Source organism: Fringilla coelebs, assembly GCF_963513975.1.
Source record: "Fringilla coelebs genome assembly, chromosome: 2".
Lineage (NCBI taxonomy): Eukaryota > Metazoa > Chordata > Aves > Passeriformes > Fringillidae > Fringilla > Fringilla coelebs.
In genome coordinates this window covers 80,168,410-80,193,587 of record NC_140029.1, presented here as the reverse complement: position 1 = coordinate 80,193,587, position 25,178 = coordinate 80,168,410, and positions in this window count along the sequence as shown.

Here is a 25,178-nt window from a genome sequence, read left to right as displayed (position 1 = left end):
ATTGATTTCCATTGTATTTCTTAGAATCACAGAATGGCTGAGATTAGAAGGGATCTTTGAAAATTATCTGGTCCCATCACCCTGGCAAAGCATGGCCACATGTATCTATCCAGGCAGCTTTTAAGTATTTTCACAAAGGGAGACTCCACAGTGCTTCTGGAGAGCCTGTGCCAATGCCTGGTGACCCTCACATTAGAAAAGTATTTCCTGATATTCAGAGAAAATCTCCTGTGTTTCAGTTTGTGCCCATTGCCTCTGGTCCTGGCACTGAATGCTACTTAAGAGAGCCTGGCTCCATCCTCTTTGCAACTTCTCTTCAGTAATTTGTAGACTCTGACGGGATCTGTCTGAGCCTTCTCTCCTCCCAGCTGAACAGTCCCAGCTCTTTCAGTCTTTTCTCATGGAAGAGATGTTCCACTCCCTTCATTCCTGTGGCCCTTAGTTGGACTCCCTCCAGTCTGTGTTCTCCTCTCTTGCTCTGAGGAGCCCAGCACTGAACACAGCACTGCAGGTGAGGCCACACTGGTGCTGAGCAGAGGGGAAAGACTGGTCATCCCCTTTGCCATGGTGCCAGTACTTTGCCCAGTACAGCCCAGGATGCCACTGGTCACCTTTGCCTCGAGAATTCCCTGCTGCCTCCCATTCTGCTTGGTGTCCACCAGGGTCCCCGCTCCTCTCTTGCTAAGCTGCTTTCCAGCTGGGTGGCCCCCAGCATCCCCTGGTGCCTGTAGTTGTTCATGAGGTGTGTGGCTGAAGATGGCAGGCATGTTGTCAGTGTCACCAGTTAAGAACACAGATCATAAAAGGCCCATTGTGTTCAACAAATATGCTTCAAACTCCAAAACTGCTACTCAGAAGTTTGATTGCTACAGCTGTAACAGAGAAATGTTGGATGGCCCCCACTGGAATCCATAAAACATAGCTGTTTAGTAACAAAATGTTAAAAGCTTGGGGTGTGTTGACTTTCCCTAAGCTTTGATGAAAAATAAATATGATCATAGAAGATACTGCAGCTGTCAAAAGTGCTGGTGGTGGTTCATACTTCAAATAGAAATTATCAGCACATTTAAAATACCAGAAACATTTGAGAAAGCCGCCAGGATTTTTCCCAACATGAATCATTATCATGTCAGTAAAGTAAAATATTTTATCTGTCACTTAATGAAAATAAAATATCTTTATTTGCATATAGATGTGCATGTGCTGGGACTTATCATTCAGGCATTGCCAACATCAAGGTTTGTTTTTGTTGTTTAATTTGGTGGGCTGCCAGTGTCAACTTTCTTTCAGTACACTTCAAAGTCAAAGTACAGCATCCCTTCAATAAGTAGGTCACTTGGAAAAATGTCACAAATGTTCAGATACTTGTGAATCTTTGTCAGTTCTTGTTTATCTTTAAATAAAAAAACTGATGTACTGCATGGTAAACATATCAAGCTGCACTAAAGGAGATCACATGATAATTTCAGGCAGTGTTTCAGATTCACAACACTTTTCCATATTATTCTCCTAACTTCAGGAGTCCTACAATCTGAAAAATAGTGCTTGAATTCTGAGGGTGTCCAAGAAATACAACTCTCCATATACTCTAAAGCATCTGCATAGACCTACCCTGATGTTTGTGAAATTAGGTAGATGTCTGTAGTTCTGCTTATGACCAGAGACACTGTCAAATCTTGACATCTGCCTCCAACTTATGGTCAGCTGTGTCTTGTCCTGGAGTATTCAGTAATGAAAGGATCTGGGAGGTCTCAGTCATGGCCCTGTTTGGGACTTCTAACCAGATTTCTCCAAGACTGTGTCCCAGGACTGTCAGGGAACAGGCCTCTTCAATCAGCTCCCAAAAAGCACTGTGGACAAGAATGTATGAAATCTGTCTTCCTCCATTTCCACAGTTCCCCCACAGTATTCTAGCAGGCTTTACACCTTCAAACAGCTCATGTGTCCTCATATAACTTTTCTAAGGCATTTAGTATACCCTCAAGAACTGAAAATATATGACAGGAGAGGGGAGAAGAACCTTGATGGTATAAGACAAACCATTCCTGTTTTAAAAATTCTACCATTCATAGTTTTTCACAGCTGGATATAATCCATTGGTGTAGGTCTCTTGGTGCCCATAGCTGTAATATCACAAAAAATCATTGCCCACCAGCAGAGCCCTGAGGTAGCTGTCAGCCACCCTCCCACTCCTATGATTCACATCAGCTTTGGAAACTAGTACAGCCCATGGCACAAAGCATTACTCCCAAGTCTGCTCTAATTCAGGAGAAAACTCCAGAAAACTACAGCTCAGAGCAACTGAAAATCCACATCGCAGCATGCACTGCAGGGACTTCTTTCATGCGTCTTGGGAGGATTCTCCCTCCACCAGCTGCAAGGCTTGTACAGCCCTTGTATTCCTGTGAAGCGGTGTTCAAAGAGGCGTGTGAAGAGGAGGATGATCATCTGCCTGCTTGAGCTTCCTGAGGTAAAAGTAGTTGTAGAACACTGTAAAACCCGTTAGTGATTAAAAGGTGATACCGCAAATACTTTTTAAAGCTGTAGGAAATATTAACTATAGGAATTTAAAAATAGCTGCATAGATAATTTTAATTTACTTCAGAGGATGAATCACATCCAATAAAAAAAAAGAAGCTTCCTGGAAAGGGTTAGAAAGTATGAGATGTTAGAAAATCTATGATCATTCAGACAATTGAGCACTGGAGTAAGGACATCTGTAGGATTTTCCTAGGATCAGTTTCTTATTCTGAAATTTGCAACTGCTGTATATATATAAGCACCTACATTGGTAATGATTTATTCAGTAAATATGGTAATCAAGCTCTTTCTCATCTGCTCTGAGCTTTGTTTTATGTCTGTGAAAACAAAAGTGTATTGGCATTTGGCATTTATCTTAGAAACTCAGGTCAGCCAGTCATATTCAGGAAGCTTTTAGAAGGTGTCCTTTCATCCAAAGGAGCCACCCTGCAGAGCAGCATAAAATCAATGACACACACTGTCTTTATAGCCAGACCCAGAGTAGTTTAGAAAATAATTGATGGCCTGTTTCTGTCTGCATAACGTATTCAATGTGCAAGCGAGCAATCATCTGTCTGGACAGCTGCACTTTGGCTGCTGTGCTTGAGAACAGCCACCGTTTCCCCCCCTGCATGCAGCCTCCTGCCCACCTGATCTGCATAAGCATGGTTTCAGGTTCTGCCCCTCTTCTGAGCTGCTCTGCTTCACCCGTTGGAGGTAATGCTCGGCCCACTGTGGTGGGTTGACCTTTGGTGTCGACTAGATGCCCACAAAAGCTGCTTTATCACTACCCTACTTACCTGGACAAGGGAGAGAAAATATGATAAGAGGTCTGTGAGTTGAGAAAAGGACAGGAAGACATCACTCAGCTTTTACCATCACATGTAAAACAGACTCAGCTCGGGGAAATTAATTTAATTTATTGTCAATTAAAGAGAGCAGGTTAATGAGAAATAAGAAAAAAAAAAATCTAAAACCACCTTTCTCCCAGCCTTCCTTTCTTCCTGCACTCAATTCCCAGGACAAGGGTAAAGGAGAGGAGTAAAAAATTCACTTACTTCCATTCATGGAGTGTCAGTGTCACAAATTATCAGCCATTGTTTCATCTTTCTGTTTAAACACAATGAATGTTGTTTCCCATTCATGGAGAAGTTCTGCTACACTGTAATTAGAAGCCAATCTTAGTACAACCTGACAAAAACCATTTTTCTCCTTAAAGATCTAACTCTTTGTTGAATGCCATGTTTGCTTTTGAATTGTCAGTTGCATAAAACCCCATCCCAAACCCCATAAATAAAGCATTTACCAGAACTAAAGGATTCACTGACAATGTTGTCTTTTTCTGGAGAACTGCTTTCGAATGGTATTTATCAATATGCTGAACACCTCCCCTTCTATACTGAAGTTCATTCTCTCTTTATTTCATAAAGACATTTTCAAAATAACTAGCATATCCATCTTTTACAAGTGCTGCACATTTAGACTGAGGTAAATAATAATTCATATTAATTTAATGTTGAGTATTATACTTGGCTGTGGACTTCTAACAATAGAATGGGTACTGGTACCCATTTACAGCTACAGTTCTGTATGTAGCATGAAAAGAAATTACACCATTAACTTTATCCCTTTTTTCCTTTTTGCTAACCCTTTTCATTATTCCTTCCTCCTCCTTTCTCAGCTGAAAAGTCTGAGATAAGCATGATGTCAGCTGCAAAAATAGCAAAGCACTTAACAGTTAAATAAAGGTGTGACTACAAAGAGGGACTGAGGTGACAAAGAGCTGCTTCATGGAAGCAATGGCTGCTCATAGTAAGATCTCTGCTTCTAGTAAGGTCTCTGCCTCTGTTGGTTTGCATCAAAGGATTACATACAGTCTGGAAATAATTAATATATATATATGTGTGTGTGTGTGTGTATATATTTGTATATATGTATATGTGTGTGTGTTTGTGTAGATAGATATAGATATAGATATAGATTTGGAAATCCATCCATTTACATCACCAAATTATATTCTAAATAGGAACATTTTGGTGGAGACTGCTATTGATTCGTGTGGGAACTCAGCACATCGCTCTGGATGTCCAGAGAACCCTTAGGGGGCTCGGAGGTCTTGGAATGTTGCCAAAAGCACTTGGTGGCTTGACTTTGATCCCTCTAGGGATGTGCCACCTGCATATGAGGATATGAGAATCAGTGGGGTTTCAGTAGTGTAAAAACACTATATTTACAAGGTGAAACACAGGTTTTAAGGTTTTGGTACAGGGGGGTTATGGAGACAAGATGAAAGAAATTGGGCCTGTCTCGTGTTTCTTCTTTCTTCTTCTTGTCATCCATTTTCTGTGTGATGTTGGCACTTGTGGATTGGTTCATGGTGAAGGTGCACTTGTTAATAAGGGTGAAAGGTATTGGGGATAAAAGGTAAATATGTTATATGTAGTTTTTACTATAAAAAGACACGACTGCCCCGTGGGCGGTCAGAGTGCCTTTGGCTGCCTTGCTGGTCAGATCCCAGCTGGGCAGAGAGAAAACTTTGTAGATAAGAAATAATAAACAACCTTGAAGACCGAAAATCAGAGTCTCGTCTTTTGGAGCCCGATTTCGAATGAACCCATCTCACGCGTGTCTGGGCAGACACAGACAACAGCCGACCCGGACAGATTTGCAAGAGGCAATCATGAGTTTGAAATCCAAAAGGTGATATCCTCGTGTACATGTGCCAGTCCTGGTTTGTGGGTAAGCTGCATATCCCAGAAAATAGGCATATAGACTGACTATACCAGTAAGCTTGTTAGATGGTGAATAAAATCAGTGTTCTGCGATAATCTATATTAAATTATAATCCAAAACCTGGCATGATTCAGATCTGAGCCTGCACTTTTCCAGGCACAACTGGCACACATACTATTCCCAACAAGGTTGGATATGGCAATCTCATTTTGGAGGTTGGTAAACCTTAAGTATATGGGATCCTACCTCATGCTCAAAAAAAAAGGATCATGCCCTGTTTTGGTTACAAGCATAGAATTTGTTCTCTGGTATAGATGAATTGAAGAGGGGGTCAACAAGCATGTGGTTCCTGATGGAGCCAAGAAGTTGCAGAATCTCCCTCTTCTGTACCTGGAACAAGAGCAGAGCATGGGCAAAGGGGAGAGAGAAAGCAGATGTTTGCTGTGTAAGGTGCTTCTTTTGTGTGTAAAGCAATGCTGTGAATCAGCCATGTCTGGTGTAGCCAATGGGCACAGAAATGAATGCCAGAATCTTCTGAGTCCAGTTCTCCCTGCCACTCTGAGTAAAAATGCCTGCAATGTCCTTTTTCAGTCACAGCTTGCTCCACAGCACTAGACCCAGTGATGAAAATGGGACATAGCTATTTTTTCCTTGGCTTATTCAGACAAATTAAGGCAGTATGAAAACAGAAATATTAACTGCTGACATTTACCAGCTGGTTCTGGTGGCACTGCAGTGGGATGCTTGAAGGAAAGTATGGATGTGATTTCTGCTCAGTTCACTCTGTCTGAGTCAACTTCCCCTCTGTACACTACAGCTCTATAATTAGTAGCAATTCAATTGCATTTCACAAATTAAAGTGTTGTGTAAATTGTTTCCCTATTCAGCACAACACTTCTGCTCTTAAGGGATAATCCAGGCCAAGGAGCATCCAGAGACTCCATGGAGAAAGACTGTCACTTCTTGCAGAGCAGAGGGGGAAAAAGCAAATGAGCAAGGTCTATTTATGTATCTGTATTCTGGGTATGTGGTAGTTTGTCAAATTTTAGCCAGAAGTAGGATTGAAACTAGATGATCTTAAAAGTCTCTTTCAGCCCAAACCACTCTATGATTCTAACATTTTGCTAATGAAAGGCTGGTTATGTAGGAAAGAGGAGGCAGAAGCAGAGGAGGAGACCAAATATTGCTGGGATAGGAAACTATCCTGGACAAATCCTCCCTTCACTGTATAATAAAGCTGGTTTAAAAATCGGGGAGGAGAGGGAAAGGATATCTGAATGCTTAGTCAAAGAGTACATGGGCTTTAAATGCTATTTAGTCCTCAATGAAGATTTAAAAACTCTGTGCTGAGGACACAGAAGGTTTTTTAACACAGGCTAATGCTCCCGTGTTAGCAGCACAGTGGGTCATGTAACAGAAGTGTCTGCCTCATCCTTCCTGGATATCACAGGTACAACAGGGGACAGCAGCTCCTTTGGGACATCTCCATATATCCTTAATCAGGCTCTAACCTCTACAGCATTATTTGAGTTTGGAGCTCTTGGGTCAGACAAGGCACTTACTCCTTTTGAGGCTGCAGACACACCTGTCTGAATTTGTGCAGCAGCAAATAATGAATGGCACTGAACAGCAGGGTTGCAGGGCTGATCTCAGGGATGCCAGCCCTTACTCTTAATACTGGACTGCACCTGGGCAACTGTTAAGATATGTGGAGTGGAGGACTAGACTGTACATGACAGGAGATTAAACTTTGTAAGCTCAAATTTATGTCTGCCAGAATATGCTCCTACTTCTCCAAAGCAAAATCCACCTTCTCCATGTAGCATATTTAAAGCACATTTAAGCAACAGATATGCAAGATCTAGTATCAATCTTTTTAGTGGGAGAAAGCTAAAGTGCGTTCTCAGACAGGGAAAAGTGCTTAGTACTTGGGGTTTTTTGATAAATAATAGGTTTTATGGTATTTTTGGTGGACCAAATGGGACAGAAGTTAAAAGCATTGGTAAGACTGAGGCAGAGGCTAATATTAGAATATTAAATGGTAGGAAGATCTGAGTCAAGATTTGAGATTTGGGCTTGCTTCATCTCATGGTAAACATTATTATAACTTCTCAAAGGAGAAATAGTGACAATATTGACTAAGTTTTAATTTTAACAACATGAGTAAGTGTCTTTCTCTTTTGTAAAAGAAAGGGTTTTTTAAATGGAAACTTTTCACATTTGGCCATCATTTAGATTGCCCTTTTTAGGGAGAAGATGAAAGACAATTTCATTGGGAGGTGGTCTGAAGTTGTTAGTGTTGCTGACCTGTTTTCTTGAGGATAAAGCAAGACAAATTTTCAAAAGAAAAAAGAAGTAGCAAGGGAAGCAGCAAGGATGGTAAATACAGTGTCAGGGAGCAGCAGGAGCAGGTGAGACATAAGGTACAGGTGACAGTGAGGGACACCACAGTGCCCCCCTGACATGGCCCCATCTCACAGCACCCAGCTAGAAGAGCTGAGCAGGGCCAGCAAGTCAGCAGGGCAGGATCCACAAAAAACCAAGGGCAAGGCCCTGAGCGTGGTGAGGCCACGTCAGAGCTGCCCTTGAGCACAGGCAGCCAGACTCCAACAAGAACTTGGTGTATAGTTCTGCTTTTGGTGTTCTTATTTGTTCTTTTTTTGAAAAATGCTAGTATGATTCAGTCAGCTGCTCTGTGCTCAGGCCAGCATTACTAAACACACTTTCTTGGCTAAAGGAGTAAAAGAAGTAAGATAAGAATAAAAGACACAAAAAAGGTACAAGCCGTGGAAAAAGGCAAAAGAAGCTCCAGATCTAATACTAAGATGTCGCCAAAGCTGGCAAAGGTGGAGATGAGGATCTTTTGGTTCCCTCTGTCTGTCTCAGGAAAGTTACTCTAACTCCCAAGATGGGACATGCCAGCACACTCATACTGGATTGCACTTCCAGGTCCTACCTGGATGTTACAGAAGTCATTTGTCACAGGTCCAAGTTATACTGATTGTATCGTTATATTAAAAGCGTCACTAAAGGGTCCAGGGTTAAACTGAGTTTTTTCCTACTTTCTTCATCTGATGCTCTTAGTTTCTTACATTTCCATCTTAGTCCTCTGGTAACTCCAACCACATCCTTTTAGGCTAATATTACTATGTCTTTTTGTTTCAAATTATTCAATTTCTTAATATTTTACTTTGTCAAAATATTTTAGCTTCTACAAATAGTTTTAGGTAGCTGGCTGGATCAGGTTCCTGTTATCCTGGCTAAAGTTAAATATAAGAAGCCAAACAAAGCTTTGAAAAATTGAGACTTTTTCTTATTAAAAAATGTATCCACATATTGCTCGAAGACACTTCTGTATTGTGTAGTATTATGATGACACAGTCTTATTATTAACACAGTATTAATCTCCACTGGAAAAGACATGAAATTCCATTATAAGCCATTTCAATAGGGACAAAAAAGAGAAGTCGAGGAAGAACTGAAATACAGAGAAATAAAATCAGCTTGCCTAAAGCTACACAGAAATTCTGCAACATTAGAAGGACCTGAATTCCATACTCCTAACATGGGCTAATACCACTCCTGCCCCATAAAAGCCTTTGGCAGTTTTATTTGTAACAGACCTCATGCAGATCAGTTAATGTGAACCGTGTTCGTTTCCATCAGCACTGCAGATGAAAGAGGAGAATTTCCTATGGCAAAGCCATTTAGAGGCAAAGAATTAACACAGTTATTTTTAAAATATCCCCCTCCTTCAACAGTTCATCACCACCACTATCAATTAATTTAAAAAAAAAAATTGCAGTTTAGTGAATAACCTCCCTATGTATACTGGTCAAAGTGGTCCCAGCTGTGTTAGTGTGCAGCTCCAGGGTGGCATGTCACAGCCGGCAGTGGCAGCAGATAGGAGCTCCCTAATGCAGCCCCAACTCATGCTCCCAGTTCTTAACCAGCTCTTGCCTCCCATCTAGTGGCTGCATCCATGCACCAAATAGTTTATTCTTTTTTTTTTTTTTTTTTTTTTTTTGTTAAGGTACTGAACAAGTAAGAATCTTGTCTGCAGTAGAATAATGTAAGAATTCTCAGAATTTTCTAAGTAACTTTGCATAACTTTTCAGAGTAACTTCAGTAAACTCAGTTACTCAAATATTTTTGGTTCCTTCAAAAGTCACTACAAGATTTTCAGAGCTGAGATTGAAAAAATAAATCTGAACGTGGAATTCTTCTATTACCTCTGTGAGTTTGAGCCCTGTAAGGAAGCTGTGTTCACAAACCTTTCACTGCCAATGTTAAAACAGAAAGCTTACTTCTCATCTCCAACAGCAAGGTTAAAATCTTGTGTGGAAAACTCCAGAACAGCAGCCTGTAAGGAAAAAAACTAGGGGACTGAAAGAAGAAAAATAAAAATCACAAAAGTGAGCACAGACTCTTGATTTTACATCCTGCAATAACCACAGAACCTGGAAGGGTCCTCCAAAGATCATGTGGGCCAGCCTTTCATGGGACATTGAGCCTCCATGAGATTAGGACCCTGTCCAGTCATGTCTTGAAAACCTCTGGTGAGCAAGGAATTCCCTCCCTCCGACCATGAGCCAAACCCCTCCTGTTCTGCACAAGCCATCTCCAGAGGAGGCAGCGTCTGTAGCTACATCACCTTAACAAAGAGCAGCACCAGCTGAAGTCACACCTGAGCATAACTCACACAAACAGAGCTGCAGCAAGGAGGTGGCAGGAAAGACGCCAAACAGCAGAGCCTGGCTCCTTGCTGCTCCCAAAAAGCAAATGTGTGTCCTCAAGGAGGGCAGCAGCTAAAAATGCCACTCAGCATCTGTAGTGTACAGAGTGCTGTATGAGGGGAAGGGAGGGCAAAGCAGAGATGTTGCTAGGGGGCAGGACCAGCCTCCGTGCAGCTGACGGCAAATAATGAACTCATCCATTTGGGATTGTTACTTTTATAGGACATCTATAAATATTAATCATCCATCTTGTTGGTGAATATAGCAGGCAGAATACTAAGCAGGGAGTTATCCTGGCTTGAGATATGGAGTGAGAATATGCTGGCATGTATTACTAGTCAATAGGTATTCAGAGTACTTTAGTGGGAAATTTCTTTTGAGTTTATTTCAATATAGAACCTATCTGTTTCTGGATTGTATTCAGCATCTAAGCACATCTCAGAATTGATAAAGCCTGAGATACTTTATATTACCAGCATGTACTTCTACTAGCAATAACAGTAAATTAAACAAAGCCTGGGCACAGTCTTTAGACACAGCAAGTGATTGTTTAAACTGTTTAATTGTTAGGATAGAGCCTGGGGTATTTTTATGCTCAAAGTTTCCTAAACAACTCCCAGGCATAATTTAGGATTTGGCATATGCCATCCATCATTCTCAATTAAATTGTCTCCCTATTTTGAAGGGGAAAAGGGCTTGGAAGTTGGCCCCTGTGCAAAAGAAGACTTAATATGGTACTAGAGGCATTGCCTTTGGCTACATCCATGCTGCTGGGAAATACAAGCAGCAGACTAAAAGTTTAAATAATGTTCCCCTAAATATGTAAGCTCTAGAGTTTCAGGAGCTTCTATAAACAGCTTCCCCTCATCATGGGCTGCATAATGATTTTTTCTTTTTTTCTTCTCTCTTTCTTTCTTTCTTTCTTTCTTTCTTTCTTTCTTTCTTTCTTTCTTTCTTTCTTTCTTTCTTTCTTTCTTTCTTTCTTTCTTTCTTTCTTTCTTTCTTTCTTTCTTTCTTTCTTTCTTTCTTTCTTTCTTTCTTTCTTTCTTTCTTTCTTTCTTTCTTTCTTTTCTTTCTTTCTTTCTTTCTTTTCTTTCTTTCTTTTCTTTCTCCCTTTCTCCCTTTCTTCCTTTCTTCCTTTCTTTCTTTTCAGGAAGAAGCTCAGAGAGTTTGAAAGATCTACCAGTATTTGGAGCAGTTGTTTATAAAAATCCTCCACTCTCCTAAGAATGGAAGGAAATATGGAAATTTAAATGTAGAATTAATTTCTTACTTGTCTTGCTGTTCTTTAAATAAAAAACAAAAATTTCCTGGCAGTGTCTATTCTTGAGTAAAGAATTGTGCTCTGGATCTTTATGGAATAGTGGTATAGGGAAGCATTTCCTTGATAAAGCCAACAAATTATAGAATCACAGAATGGTTTCGGTGAAAGGGACCTTAAAGATCACCCAGTTCCAATCCCCCTTTCATGGTCAGGGTCACCTTCCAATAGACCAGGTTGCTCAGAACCCAATCCAGCCTTGGCATCAATTAGATCAAATAGTTAAGTAGTTAATTAACTAATCTGCACAATTTTTAAACAAATATTAACTTAGCAAATGTTAACTAATAAGCTCATTTTAGTTAATTTCAGTTTCAAAGAGCTCTAACTAATAACTCTGAGAATGTGTCCAGCATTTTTAACCAGTCCTAATTGGGCTATATACATCATGAAGACCATGCAGAAAGAAGAAAACTGTGTTTCACCTAGAGAAACTTACAGGAGTTACCAGTGTGCCATTGGTATGTAAAGAATTAATATTGAGTGATTATAAGTGAATGCACAAAAGGTTGGAAATTTGCAGAGTTCTCTAATTACTGGCCCTTAAATGTACCAGGTATCCTGATTTTAAAAGTACTATCTGAAGTACAAGCAGCCTGAAAGAAACAAAAGTACTGCCTGAAAATGATGTGCTAAAATTTCTAAAACTCCCCAAGGAATCACCTAATTAAATTTAATTCCAAAAATCAGCCCTTTTTTCACTTTTCGAATCTCACTTGAGCTATTTCTGCTTTACAAGTTAAATAGCAGCTTTGCAAATGGATTGGACTGATTCTCAGTCTCTTTTACAGCCCTTATTCTCTTCTACATCCAATAGGATATAAAGGAGCTTCACCATAGGCAGTCTTATCCAAACTCTGACAAAGATAATGGTAACCTTCCCATAACTTAAATAATTTTAGTGTGAGGCCCTAAATAGTGACAGATCTCAAAGCCTGAAGTACTAATATGGATGGATGTATCAATTAACAAAGAATCCCATACTTATTTAAACACAACCATTTTTATAAATACATGCAGAAATAATACCTTGAGCCAGTTAATTTAGCAATGATTTCCTGCATTGAAACTAATGAGATCCCATTGGAATAAATATTATCATAGCTGATCCAAGGTAGAAGTGTAATCAAGCAAGATTAGGGAAATAAAACACTCTGATCATAAATGCTAACCATATTTGTTCAATAAATTATGCTTCAGGTAGAGTCCCCAAGCAAAATATCCTTAAAACCCAAAGATTCTTGAACCCTTGTTCCACTACTGAACAATGGATGTGCCAATCTGTAAATCTGTAGTAGGCAACAGCCACAGCTAGGTCACAGAAGATGTTGTTAAAAAAAATTAAAAGTATGCTAGCAATCATCATAATGTACTTTCCTTTTTCCACTGAAATAAGCTATTTTTCTAGAAACAGCATTCTTCTAGACATCATCCTACAGTGATGGCTGTGACTGGTGCTGTGCCTGAGACAGAGTTTGAAATCTCCCTGGCAACAAAGTCCCAGTTGTGTCTTTGTCTCAGGTAGTAGTTTTGTGTTGAGATCAATTGCAAAATAAGAGATACTTGAAGACTTCAGTCATTGAAGATCTTTGGTGTGATGTCTGCACAAAGACAGCATAACAATTATCAAGCTATTTTGCACAAGTCATGCCCTTTGAGTTTGTATCCAAAGCAAATAACTTGCTATGTTTTGAGGCCTGTCTAAAGGGTATCCAGCTTTCTAGTGATGATCATGGTTTTGTATTAATGTGTACAGTAGTGCAAATATAGATAAGCAACGCTAATTCCACAGAGGAAAAAACATATCACAATATTACACTCTAATAACCTTATAGCTACCTCTAAACAATTAGCACCAAAGTCTTTTTAACTCCTTTTATCACTATGAAGATATTATGACCTTAGTCTTTGTCTTGGTTACATATTTAATTAATTCACATCACACTCTTGGGAACCACTGGTGGTGTTGACACAGGAGACCATTTTATTTTTCTGGTGCAAACAGCGAGATGCTCATAGGTCTACGGAGGGTAGTTTGGGAAGCAGATGTTAGAGATGGGCTGTTATTTGTTTGTCTCAAAACACAGTTCTCTTCTGTGCTGCTTGCAGTGGTGTTGTGGCCAACACAGAGTTGATGAGGAGTGTGTGAAGAGCTGTGTACATGCCCTTCTCAATGCCTTTCTTCTGGTTGAAAAAGTTAATAATTACTTCAGGTATGCACAGACTCTGCAAAGAATGTCTCTGTACAGGAACTATATATCTCTAAGTCTTGAGCTGCTCCTTTTCAAACTCAGGACAGTTGGAGAAGGAGAAATGAGTAGGCAAGTAACAGCACTAGTCAGTGTAACCCTTCTAAGTATTCTGCACCATCATAAAGATCCCTTTGCAACATCTACATATAACCATCCTGATAATTCTAAGCAATCCTGAAAAAAACATTTTCAGGCTTTGCGTTCATCTTGAAATTAGTTTCCATTCAGCAATGAGTTGTCAATCATAAATATGCCAATAGTTGTATCCATTCTTGGGCTTGTAAGACTTGGTTGGTTTACCATTTCATAATCAACACAAGTGTCTTTATCTATTCCAGTTGGTCTCATAAGAGGGGAGAATTTCTGAGCAGGGAGAAAAAAGCCTAGATATTCCTAGATAGAGAGCACATATCTAAATGCTATTTAGATCCAGCAACACAGGATGGTAAGAGAACATGTTTTAATGTAAGCCAATAGTACTTCCAAAGTATGTATTTGAATACTTTTCTGGAAGAAAACTAGTTAGAGGTTCCAATGGCATTTGCATGAGTGATGTTTGCTTAAATAAACATTTTCCTTTATTTAAAGAGTAGGGTTTTTTTTTGTTTTCAATTGCTTATATTAATGTTCAGCCATAGCTAGGCCAGTTTCTTTGGCCTAATATTTCAATGGATTTAATCCCTACAGGATAAAGACATAACTAAACAATAAATGGGACTGTTCACTCTTAGCTGCTATGGTTGCTTATTAAGGTTGTGTTCTTTGAAGAGTTCCTGGTTAAGGAACAGTCCTAATGAAATACTGGCATGGCTCTAATTATAGTAATTGAACTCTGAAAATTACACCAAAATGGCAACTGTCTAATGTGGAAGAAAACAGCTAGTAACAATATTGCTCTGTGGTGCCATTTGGTGACAGCAGTGAGGGCCCTATTCTGTCATCAGTGATCTGATGTGGTTATAGTGAGATCATGAGCATCAAGGGAAGTTTATCCCAAAGTACTAATGTGGTGCAGGTGAACAAAACTATTCCCAAAGAAAAAACAACATTGGTTTTTCTTCTTCCCCTGATTCTTTTTTTTTTTTTTTACATGGACAGGGGATCAGCCAGCCATTTGGGCCACCTGCAGTCATGAAATGGACTTGTCATTTAATGCCATTTGCAAACTTACTGAGCTCAGTCATAATCTAGTGAGATTTCATCCCCTGCTGCCTCCTCCTGGAGGATTGTCCCAGTCTGCTGAGTGGGAAGAGTCAAATCTACATGTAAGTCTGTGTTTCTTTGGTCAGCATTCTCCTGAATGCAGAGTGCAGAGTGAAGTCAGCATGGCCACTCCTGAAACACAGAACTCAGGAAGAAGCAGGCAGGTAGGTAACACTCAGCCACAGCCCCAGGCCATTCACACATGCTTCTTATTTTTAAAAAAAGTGCTTTAAAAACCTTCATCAACCAAGATACTCTCACTCCATGGGAGGGGATGGGAACATTGTACAACAATGAAAGCATCTTCAGCTCCTTCAGGAATTGAAGAGGATCCCCCCCTTTTTTCCAAGGATATGATCTCTTAAGTAATACTTTCAAAAATATGATCTCTTAATCAATGAAAGGAACTGATCCCTTTAATCAGTAAAACCAGTGGAAATAGACAAAGTAATGTTTTCCACAGTAACAGAACAGCGCCACTTCAATTTCACAATCAAGCGTGCTGAAAAAAGTGCCTTGTTTTTCATTAAGAAAAAGTGGGGGGTTATAAACAACAAAATAAGGTTGAGGAATCTACTTTTAAATTAAAATATCTCCTCTACAAATGCGAAGACAGTGTGTTTAGTATGCAGTTTGAAACATCTGGAGAAGTATTTCCCTGTATCTACCACACCCTTCCTAGAGATGAATGACAAAATGCCTGGTTCTACTCTAAACAGTGAGAACTGTCCTTACAAAATTAAGTGGGCCAAATAAATCCTGGATTTACAACAGAGTGTATTATTTAATGCTTAGTGAACTGGTCATTCACCAACAGAAGGTCCGCAGTAGATGGGTCACAACAGCCTAGGCTCTTGCTCCTGTATTGTGACTTAGACTGGAGCAGAAGGGCACAGAGGGGACAAGCTGTAGAGCACTGATGACAGAGGAGTCATGCTGTGGCCATGCTATTCAGTCCTCTGTATTATGTTCTAAAACTCCTTGTAAGTTAGATATCGTCCAAATATTCATTAAAAATTAGGTGAGAAGCTATTTGGACAGAAATAATTTTTAAAATAAAGTCTTCCAGGCTAACATGGAATGAAAACTAAGTTCTTATACAGCTTTTGCATTTTATTTCAGTTTGGGTCTAACTTCCTTTCTGGAAGCACATTTCTTACAACACTGGCCACAGAATCATTTGTCTCTTTCTGCTTGGGGACAATGCAGTTTTCACTTACTTCTTTTTAATTTCTGTTTATTTGCACAAAATGTTTCCCCCCTATGTGATAAGCCGTGTTATTTTGCTGCACAAACCTGAAACATTTTCAATGGAGTTCCCTTGGGGACAGGGGAATGGGGCCTTAGGATCACTAATTGTGTTTCTAAATATGTCTCACAGTAGCCTAGCAGGCTGTAAAGAATTCCAATATCTATAAGGAAGAACTGGACAAAAATAAAATCTTATTGACAAAAGCCAACACATGGCTAATACAGATGAATGGTGGCAATCTGCCAATAATGGCAATGTCATTTCCTTCTCAGCTGTTCTTGGGGGCAATGCTCAAATTATTTTTCTCATTGACCCCTTTCAGAAAAAAAAAAATCCTTTCCTGACCACTATTTATTGACCATATTTAGAATGAGACAGAATTAAATTATATTGACATAGGTTAGCCTGTAGGGTTTAATTAACGCCACTGAGAAGTCTGATGCCCAGAAGGCACAGCTGCTTTCATATGGCATGAACTGGTAGAGCCAAAGCCAGAAAGAAAGCCCAAGTGCCAGTGATGAATTCTGCATCTGTGAGAGTGGGGCTATTGGAGGCCTCCAGGAGTTAATCTCTAGGGTTAGCATGTGCTCCTTGCCAGCACATACCACATGGCCCACAGCCTTGTGGAGTCATACCTGGAGTTAGAATCAAAGTGGAAAGAGCCAGGCAGGGAATATTGGTGAGTGGGTCTTTTGTGTTCCACAGGGAACAAGGGAAGGGCTCCAGCCTGCTTCACTGTACATCAGGTATGCAATGCACACGAGAATCAGCTGTTCTCATCCTTCCTACTGCTTTGTTACCCAACCCCTAACTACAGTTCAAGTAACCCACCCAAGTCAAGAATTTGACTGCTAGCAAAAGATGCATGAACTGATAACTCTGTGATACAGAGAAATGTGTAGCAGGTTATACTGTTCCCTTCTGAAGATTCCTGGTGGTCAGATCTTAATTTGAAGAGCTTTTCAGGAGAAGTCCAATGAGGACTGAGAAGTGCTTTTGGATAGCAAAATAAGAGCTGCTTGCTCCCTGCCTTCCAGAGATGCCTTTTTACCCTTACATGTTCTTTTGTTGCTTTCTTTGTCCTCATTTTAGAGAGCATGAGACAGATGTAACAGGGCAGCCTTTCTGTAGAGAGGAGGTACTAGAATGAAGTAATACAGCCAGGTAAAATTGCTCAAACCCATCCCATGGAGTTCACTGGTTTGGTCTCAAAAACATAATTCAGTGGCATGAGAGGTACCTGAGCCAGTTCTGAACAAGGGAGCTGAGGCACCAAAAAATGCTTAACAGCCCTATTTGAGCCTGCAGCAGTCAAAAAAAAAAAAAAAAAAGGAACAGACTGAGATGGAACAGCAGTGTGCATAGGAAAAGGTTAAAAGGCTGGAGAAGCCTGGCCAGCAACCAGCATCCCTTGCAAGCTGCCCATGAAGGGTCTTCATGCAGAAGCTAAATTGTTTGTCCAGAGTTTCATTTATGCATGTGTGCTAGTGTGCTACTGTGGGGGGAGCTTTGGGGGTAAAGATGCCCTTTATGAAAGAGTAATATGGCCACTAAAAGGAAATTACAAACTAATCACAGAAAAGGACTGTAAAAGTGGATTTTAAGTAAACTGTAGAAGCTGTATAGTGTTCACACACCCAGCTGGCCTGTGCTGCTGCATCACCACCACAGCACACATGAAATCCAGCACTCCTGACACTGCACAGGAAACATCCCCTCCCTATCCTAACTGACAACAGAGGATGGTCCTGTGTGACCAATTCCCCTTCTGTAGGCAGGGTTCACACTATTTCAGGTGTTTTTTCTATGTAGAGATTGGTGAATTTTGCAGTAGCCACTCCCTGGAGGAGTTTTTGGGCTGGCCAGATGCTGCACCCAGGGTATTAGTCAACTCACATTGTCATCTCTTGGTAGCCATGACTGGACTTCAGCTATATTATATATAATATATGCTCTATAGCACATAATATGTACTGTGTACCTTGCATCTATGTATCTTAGCTTGCTGTTTGAAATTATCGTGGCAATAAAAAGATATGAGGCATTTAAGAGCAAATGAAGATCCAAATAGTTATTTATCTTTTCAGGCCTGTAAGAATCCTTTAAAATATGGGTTTAGATTTGAGCTTCATAGCAAGTGAAGCCTGTTTGAACCTGGAACTGTGAAGCTCTGCTTGGCATAAAAAGTGAAAGAAATTTTGATATAATTTATTTTTTGACTGGGACTTGGCTAGTTGAATCTTCTGCTGCTGCTTCAGCATCAGATCACCCAGGAGTGGAGAGGCAGAAGCTGACAGGAATGATTTGACAGTGCTTAATCAGAGGACATTTCTCACTCAGCCACTGGATTTTGACAGCTTATTTTGAAATCTTGCAGTGTTTGCATAAGACAAACAACAAAGAGTATTTACAAGTCAAGCTGACACTATCCATTCAAGTTTTAAAATGGGAAGAGCTTCAGTACCGGAGAAAGATTTTATTCTTTAGATGTTTTTACTTTAAAATTGTTGAGCCTGTTTATTCTCCTAATTACCCTGGCAAATAGTCTGGGGTTTATATTTCCATTTCTGTTAAAAATCTTCTGATTCTAGTTCTGAAACAGAACTTTCCACACATGTAGGGAAAAGGCATTGCCCATCTGATTAACTGTGGAACTGGCAATGTGACAGGAAACAGATGAAGTAATATTTTTCTGTGCAAATTTGCCTGAACCAGACTAAACTCACTGGCCTAAGTAATTAGTAGAAGACAAATGCAACAAAGATAGCTGCAGTATTTCCAGAAGAAAACATCTTATCAAGTTAGGGCTTGACTTGGTGAGACTCATCTGATATACAGTGATTGTATCTTTTTTAATTACCACAGTTCTCTTTTCCTCATTTATTGTTCTAACAAAGCTGTTGAAAGAACTTCATTTTAAGTCTGGAATCCATAGAATTAGAAATATCAATTTCAATCTTAAAGGAAGCCAACATAAATAATGGTAATTTTAAATATTTCCTTTAAAATATGGTGGGATCTGCCTCTCACTGGATCAACAACTTTTGTTTTTCAGTAAATTTTGTCTGGAATGAAAAACTGTAAAGGAAGCCAAGAGATGTGATTTGAGGACTGGAGGTTCGAAATTCCCATAAAGCATGTGTAAGGTTGTCACAGTGGTGACACTGGGTGCAGAACTGGTGTTCTTAAAGATTTGTACTTGCATGTCATCTTATCCAAGACCAGACTTCCAAAATAGCTTAGCTTGCATTAGGCCCCAAAAATACACAGTCAGGTATTTTTTGGTGGATACCAAGTACTGAGGTGGTTCTCAAGCCTTATTTCCACAGCTTTCCTGAAGCCTGAAGTGTGCAAGAGTGTGGTTCTGATTACGGTGCTGATTCTGGCCTGCCAAAGATATTTGGGAAAATCCCAGCTAGCTCTCTGCCAGGCAATACTCAAGTGGATCTGAGGAGGATCTCCCAGCACAGCTCCCAAAACACAGAGTGGGTGAGACTGCACCAGTTTTTGCCTTGTTCCTTCGGGGGAGAAAAGCTGACAGCTCCCGAGTGCCCTCAAGTCATGTGTCCAGCTGGCAACGTGTACCTGCAGGTTCCAGTGCTGAAGACACCACACCAGTCTGCTCAGAATCAGCTCTTACACCATTACAGACACCCCAAAATGTGAATATGCAGAAGAGTAACCTCATTGCAGGGCTGCAGGGGTACCAAACATCATCCAGGGGAGACCCATGTCTAAGGCGGTGTGGATGCTGATGGAAAACTTGCCTTCTGCTGGGTGGGCTTGGCCAAGGGTGCCAAGAGCCAACTCATTGAATCGTGTGGATGTGCCCTCAGCAAACAGTCTGGATGCTAATGAGCTGTAGCTCTCAGAAATGCAGCCCTCCTCATGGCCTGAGGACACGTTTAAGTGTACTTTCAAGTTACTACCAATACTTGTAGACCACCTGCAGGAGATCCACAGCAGTTGAATCAGAAAGCATGACAAAACTGCTAAGTTAAGGTTGCATCTTCAGTTTTGGAGTTTTGTACTGTTTAACTACTTTTATTTTCAAATTTATTCCTCATTTAGATGGTGAAGCAAAGAGAATTGTATTAGTTGTTTGGAAAACAGGTACACTACCAGACTGTAAGCCCAGTGTAATATAATATAAACCATATAATATAATATAAACTATTTCTAGTAGCACCCTGACACCTTGTTCAAAGGATAAGTTTCTGCACCGATGCTACATTCATTCTGCTGAAGTAACCAGACCTGTACTGACTTACACCAGCTGCTGCTTTGGTCTCTTTGTAAAAGTACATCAATTCTTTAGATATATCCATGGTTGATGGTATAGCTCTGTTATGAGTTAGACCAACTGGTATTAATTTTTCCTTGAGATTTCTTATTTTTAGATCTATACATTAAGTACCATTAGCAGTCTTTAATTTTAAACTTTTATGTCCCATTATATTACTTTTAAATTGTCAGCCAGATGATATAACAGGTAACATGATGGACACATCTGGCATCAATTAAGACTTAAAAGCTAATAATGGTCTAAAAATATAGATGATTGGAATTACATGAGAACAATTTTGTCAGAGCATCTTTAGACATGTGTAGGTCTATTATTCTAATGGTAAATGATCTTATCGTATGGCTGTCTTGCTCTTCCCAAGTACAGCTGAAGGTCAGACAGATATTCCAGCCTTGAAAGTAGAAGAGACCAGCAGAGGGATTCTTGTTCTCTAACTAAAAGTAAAAAAAGGTTCCTTCTCAGTTATGTTTGTTGCACGCTGGTTGGAAGCACTTTACATCACTCCTGCATGAAAAAACAAGAAGTTAGAGCAGGTAGAAGGGAGACTGAGAGATGCACATTGAGACTTGCAGCTTTTACATCTAGCGGAGTTCTCTGTGGGAATGGGAGAAAAGAGTAGATTTTTGGTTTGTTGACTAAAACCTTCAGTGGCATAAAGTTTCACAGGAAGTTTTTACCATTTTTCTGTCTTTTTTCTTTTTGTCTTCTCTAACTTTATCTTTTCTGTACTCAGAAAAGTTTCATTTCCCTCTTGCCAAGCTGCTTTGTTACAATTTTCTGATTTAAAAAATGCAAAAAAAAAAAACCTGAAAACTGTTAGGATTGTTCATTCTATTGCATTTAATGTCAGAAGAGGAAAAGAGGAGAAAGAAAATATTATCAAAACTATGAAAATTTCTAACATATTTTATTTCTAAAAGTTGAAAGAACAAGCATTTTTTGTTTAATTTTTGAGATCAATAGATGTCTAAGTGAGGAGAGATAACCCACCCGCACCTGAAGGAATCCAGCTGAATCCATAGGAAATTAGGCTGATACAGAGATCCTTTGCAGTATTTTTTTCAGTCTGACCAGAAAAACTTCTAGAATTTCTATTCCTTCTGTTGCTCTACTCAGGACTTTGCATGAGCATAAGGTAGTCTCCATTTTGTTTAATTGAAACTTTCTTACCTAATCTACACAGAAATGATGGAAAGTGTTGGACATAAAAGTCCAATAATGGCTGAATAAATAAATTTAGTCTCCAAAACTTTCTAGCTGTAACTTAGGTGTTTCTCATATCTCTGTCACTATACAGCAACTTCAAAAACATTTCACCCCTAAAAACTGGAATCAGTAGATAATTAATACCTCCCACATAGGAGCAAGTAAGTGACAAAACAAATGCCTTGGCTATTTAGGCTATTCCTAAAAAGAAAATAAAAATAATTCTTTCCAGAAAAAAAAAAAAGTTTACCAGAAGGGATTTCTCTGTGTGTATGTGTGCATGCATGTGTATGAGGAAGCTTCTAGTCTGACAGGAAAATTACATACTTGGCAAAGAAAAGCTTCCAAATATAGGGCTTGCCTTTCTGGGTGGATCTGAACGGCTGATTGTCATGTGTAATGTTTTGAAAGGTTTGAAATATGTGATTTTGTAATACAGCAAGACCCAGATCCTGCCCATCTCTGAGAAAATGGCCTAACAAAGCCCTGGGTAAGAACTAGCAGTTGCCATTATTCAGAATAACCCTCAATTTTCCTTGTTCTATCACAGCAGTCACCCCCTGAGATACCAGGGATCCAGAGTCTGGAAACCATTATGCATTAAGCAGTGGTGTTTCTATTACTGTCTTTACCAGGTCTCACTGGGAAACCAAGGAGGCAGAAAGTCTCCTGGCATTTTATTCAAGAGCTGTTCCAGCAGCAGAGCTCAGAGCCCACATCTGACTGATAGCCAAAGACTGCCCCTTTTCATCCACTATTAAGCACTTCTAACTCCCCATGCACAGCGCCTTCAAACCCTTTGCAATTCAGTGGCCAAACCACACCGAGCCCTAGATTACACATTTTTATTCTGTTTCAAAGAGATGTTAGGTAGTGTGTGGAACAATAAACATCAGGATATACCATGGTGTGTAGGAGTGGTAGCACAGAGTTGTAGGAGCAGCTCTGCTTACTCAGCAACAAGGACGCAGAAAGTCTTAATTTCTGCATGTGTCACAAGGAGACAAGAGGAGATGATGAGAAGTTGTGACAAAGGACTGTTATTTCCCACTTCCACTCAGCCTCACACTTCTCCACAGGCAAGGCTGTGTCATTCTCTGAGGAGTACCTGGGACACCTCCTACCAAAACAGAGTTAAAGCAAAATGCAGGTGGCCCAGTCTCCATAGCACACCTCAAAATAAGCTGCCCTTTAGTATCTGAAACTCATTTCCCAGGTAAAATGTCTCTATCATGCCATTCAGCAATATTGGCTTCAGAAAACAAGGTCAAAAAAATCTATCTCCAAAAGATGACAACAGTAGGAAAGGTCTCTGAGCAGAATTAGTCTTCTCTCCAGTGGAGGCACCCAAATCCATCTCACATGGATTCATTAAGAAGCTCATGGCAAGATTCCTTGCCTTTGATTGTCACAAACAAATGCAGTGTGGCAGGTTTTTTTCTCCCAGTATCATTCACCTTGAGTATTAGGTGAATCAGGCAGCAAGGAAAGAAAGGTGGTAATGGCACAGCAGAAATCACAGTGAACTGTCACCTAAGCCCCTGTGTACTGCAGGCCAAGAAGGATAAATTCAGCAGAAACAGGTGCTTTGAAAGATGGTCATTTCAGTCCGAGGAGGAGAAAATCTGAGGGGAAAGCTCCGAGATTGGCTTGTTTAGTCTAACAAAATGAGCTGAGACATAGCTGGCTGAGAAGATAAACAGTGAGCAGAAAATACATGTAAGGTAAAGCAAGAATATGTAGCTATAACAGGTTATGAATAAGTTTTAATCTTCAGTTGGAGGAATGTCTTTGAACTCTGCCTGAATTAAAACTACTTTTCATTGTTCTGGTTAAAAATGAGGATGATGCATGATGGCTTTCTGTACCATGAGAATTTAGACCCACTGATCCAGCAAAGATTTTCACAGTTCCCAAATCTCTATTTCTGTGCTGAATTAAAAAAAAAACCTCTCCAAATCTCTTGACAAATTTTCACAAATATCAAAAATACAAAGAACTACAAAGGGTTCAAAAGACCTGAACATTTGTGGAAAAGAAGCTGTTTGTTTTGATTTTTATTATTAGATTTCCATATCTATTTGAAAAGTGACATCTAACCTAAATGCCTTTGCAAATCATTTTCCAATTCATGTCACAATTTCAAAACTTTGTGAATAAGAGTAATTTAAATCTGTTCATACCACTAACTGTTACCTTCTAAATAATATCAAAGATCAAATAGATGCATCAATGAACATGTAGGTCTAATTAAATTAAATATTATGATGCTATAAAAGAAGCAATAACTACGTTTAAAGCAGATTATACTACATGGAAAAGTAAATTTTTATTATATCATTCTTTTGATTTAAACAAGAATCAAATGGCACCTATGAAAATGCTGAATGCCTTAATGAATAGTTAAATGCACAACAATAGCTGGATATTCACCAAGAAGCAGTAACTATTCAGGTGGGAATATAGCCAGATATAGCCTGAAACATTAGGCAATTATTTATAGGTAGCAAACTAATCTGTCAATAGAGCAAAGGAGAAAAAAAAGTCTTTTCTGGTTGTTACTGTTTGGAATCTGTCACCAGCTTCCCCTTTGATCTGACCCTGTCTCACTGGCAATGGTGTGGAGTGTTTGCTCAAGAGCTCAGCTGCTGTAGACGCAGTGCAGCTGCTTCTGGATCACCACTCCATCCTCAGGTCTTGTGCTAACACTGGAGATTTCACAGGAATTGTCACCAAGAAGGTTGAAATGTTTCAGAAAAATAAATCTAAATCAAAGTTGCCTGCAAGAGAAGGCTGCAAACATTACTGCATGTGTAATAAATGTCCTAATAAATTATTATTTCAAGAAATTTAGCATTCTTTTGTGAGTCCAGTAGATGAATGCTTATCCATGACTACAAGTTAGAAACTCTTTTGATCTGCTTGGGCTTGATTTACAACTGTAGTATATTTGTATGGGTTAATAATTTATTAATTCTTTAATAAACCTTTGAGGAACAGAATCTAAAGACCTAAACCAGTTTAAAATTTTGACATTCCTGGCAGTGATGGTTGTGTCAGAGCCTTGTAACATTTTTCCCACATTCCCCAAAGACGATAATAAATTGTGATTCTTGAAATTTTAAAAATGTGTCCTGTACTGCAGCCACAGAATAATTTTGGTCAAAAACCAGTGCGTATCAATGTAGATGATGAACATATTTTCTCACACAGTCCTGTCTCAAAGTAGTGAACTAGCAAATCAGAGTTAACATTTACTAGTGTGACAGATACCTGTAGTGTACAGAAGTCACTAAACCACAAACCTATGCTTCATTAAATTAAAAATAATAAAATAGGAAAACACATTTGGAAGCAGTAATTTTTTAAAGGTTCAGAATAAGAAAGTGAGCATCATTCTCTGTGCCTCTGGCAGCTTCCTTGATCTTATCCCACCTCACATGCCATAACCTCTCACAGTCTCTGTAAAGTTAATCCTGTGGGGTACTTGAAGCAGGGAAAAAAAAAAGAAAGCAGGAGCTGTCCACTCTATAAGGTCTTACTTCATTTCCCTGAGCCTTCCTCATGATAAACAGAGGAAGAACTTGAAAGTAACTCAGTCTTGAATATCACTGCTATTCCTCTTAACACCTTCTACGGCCCCTGCAGT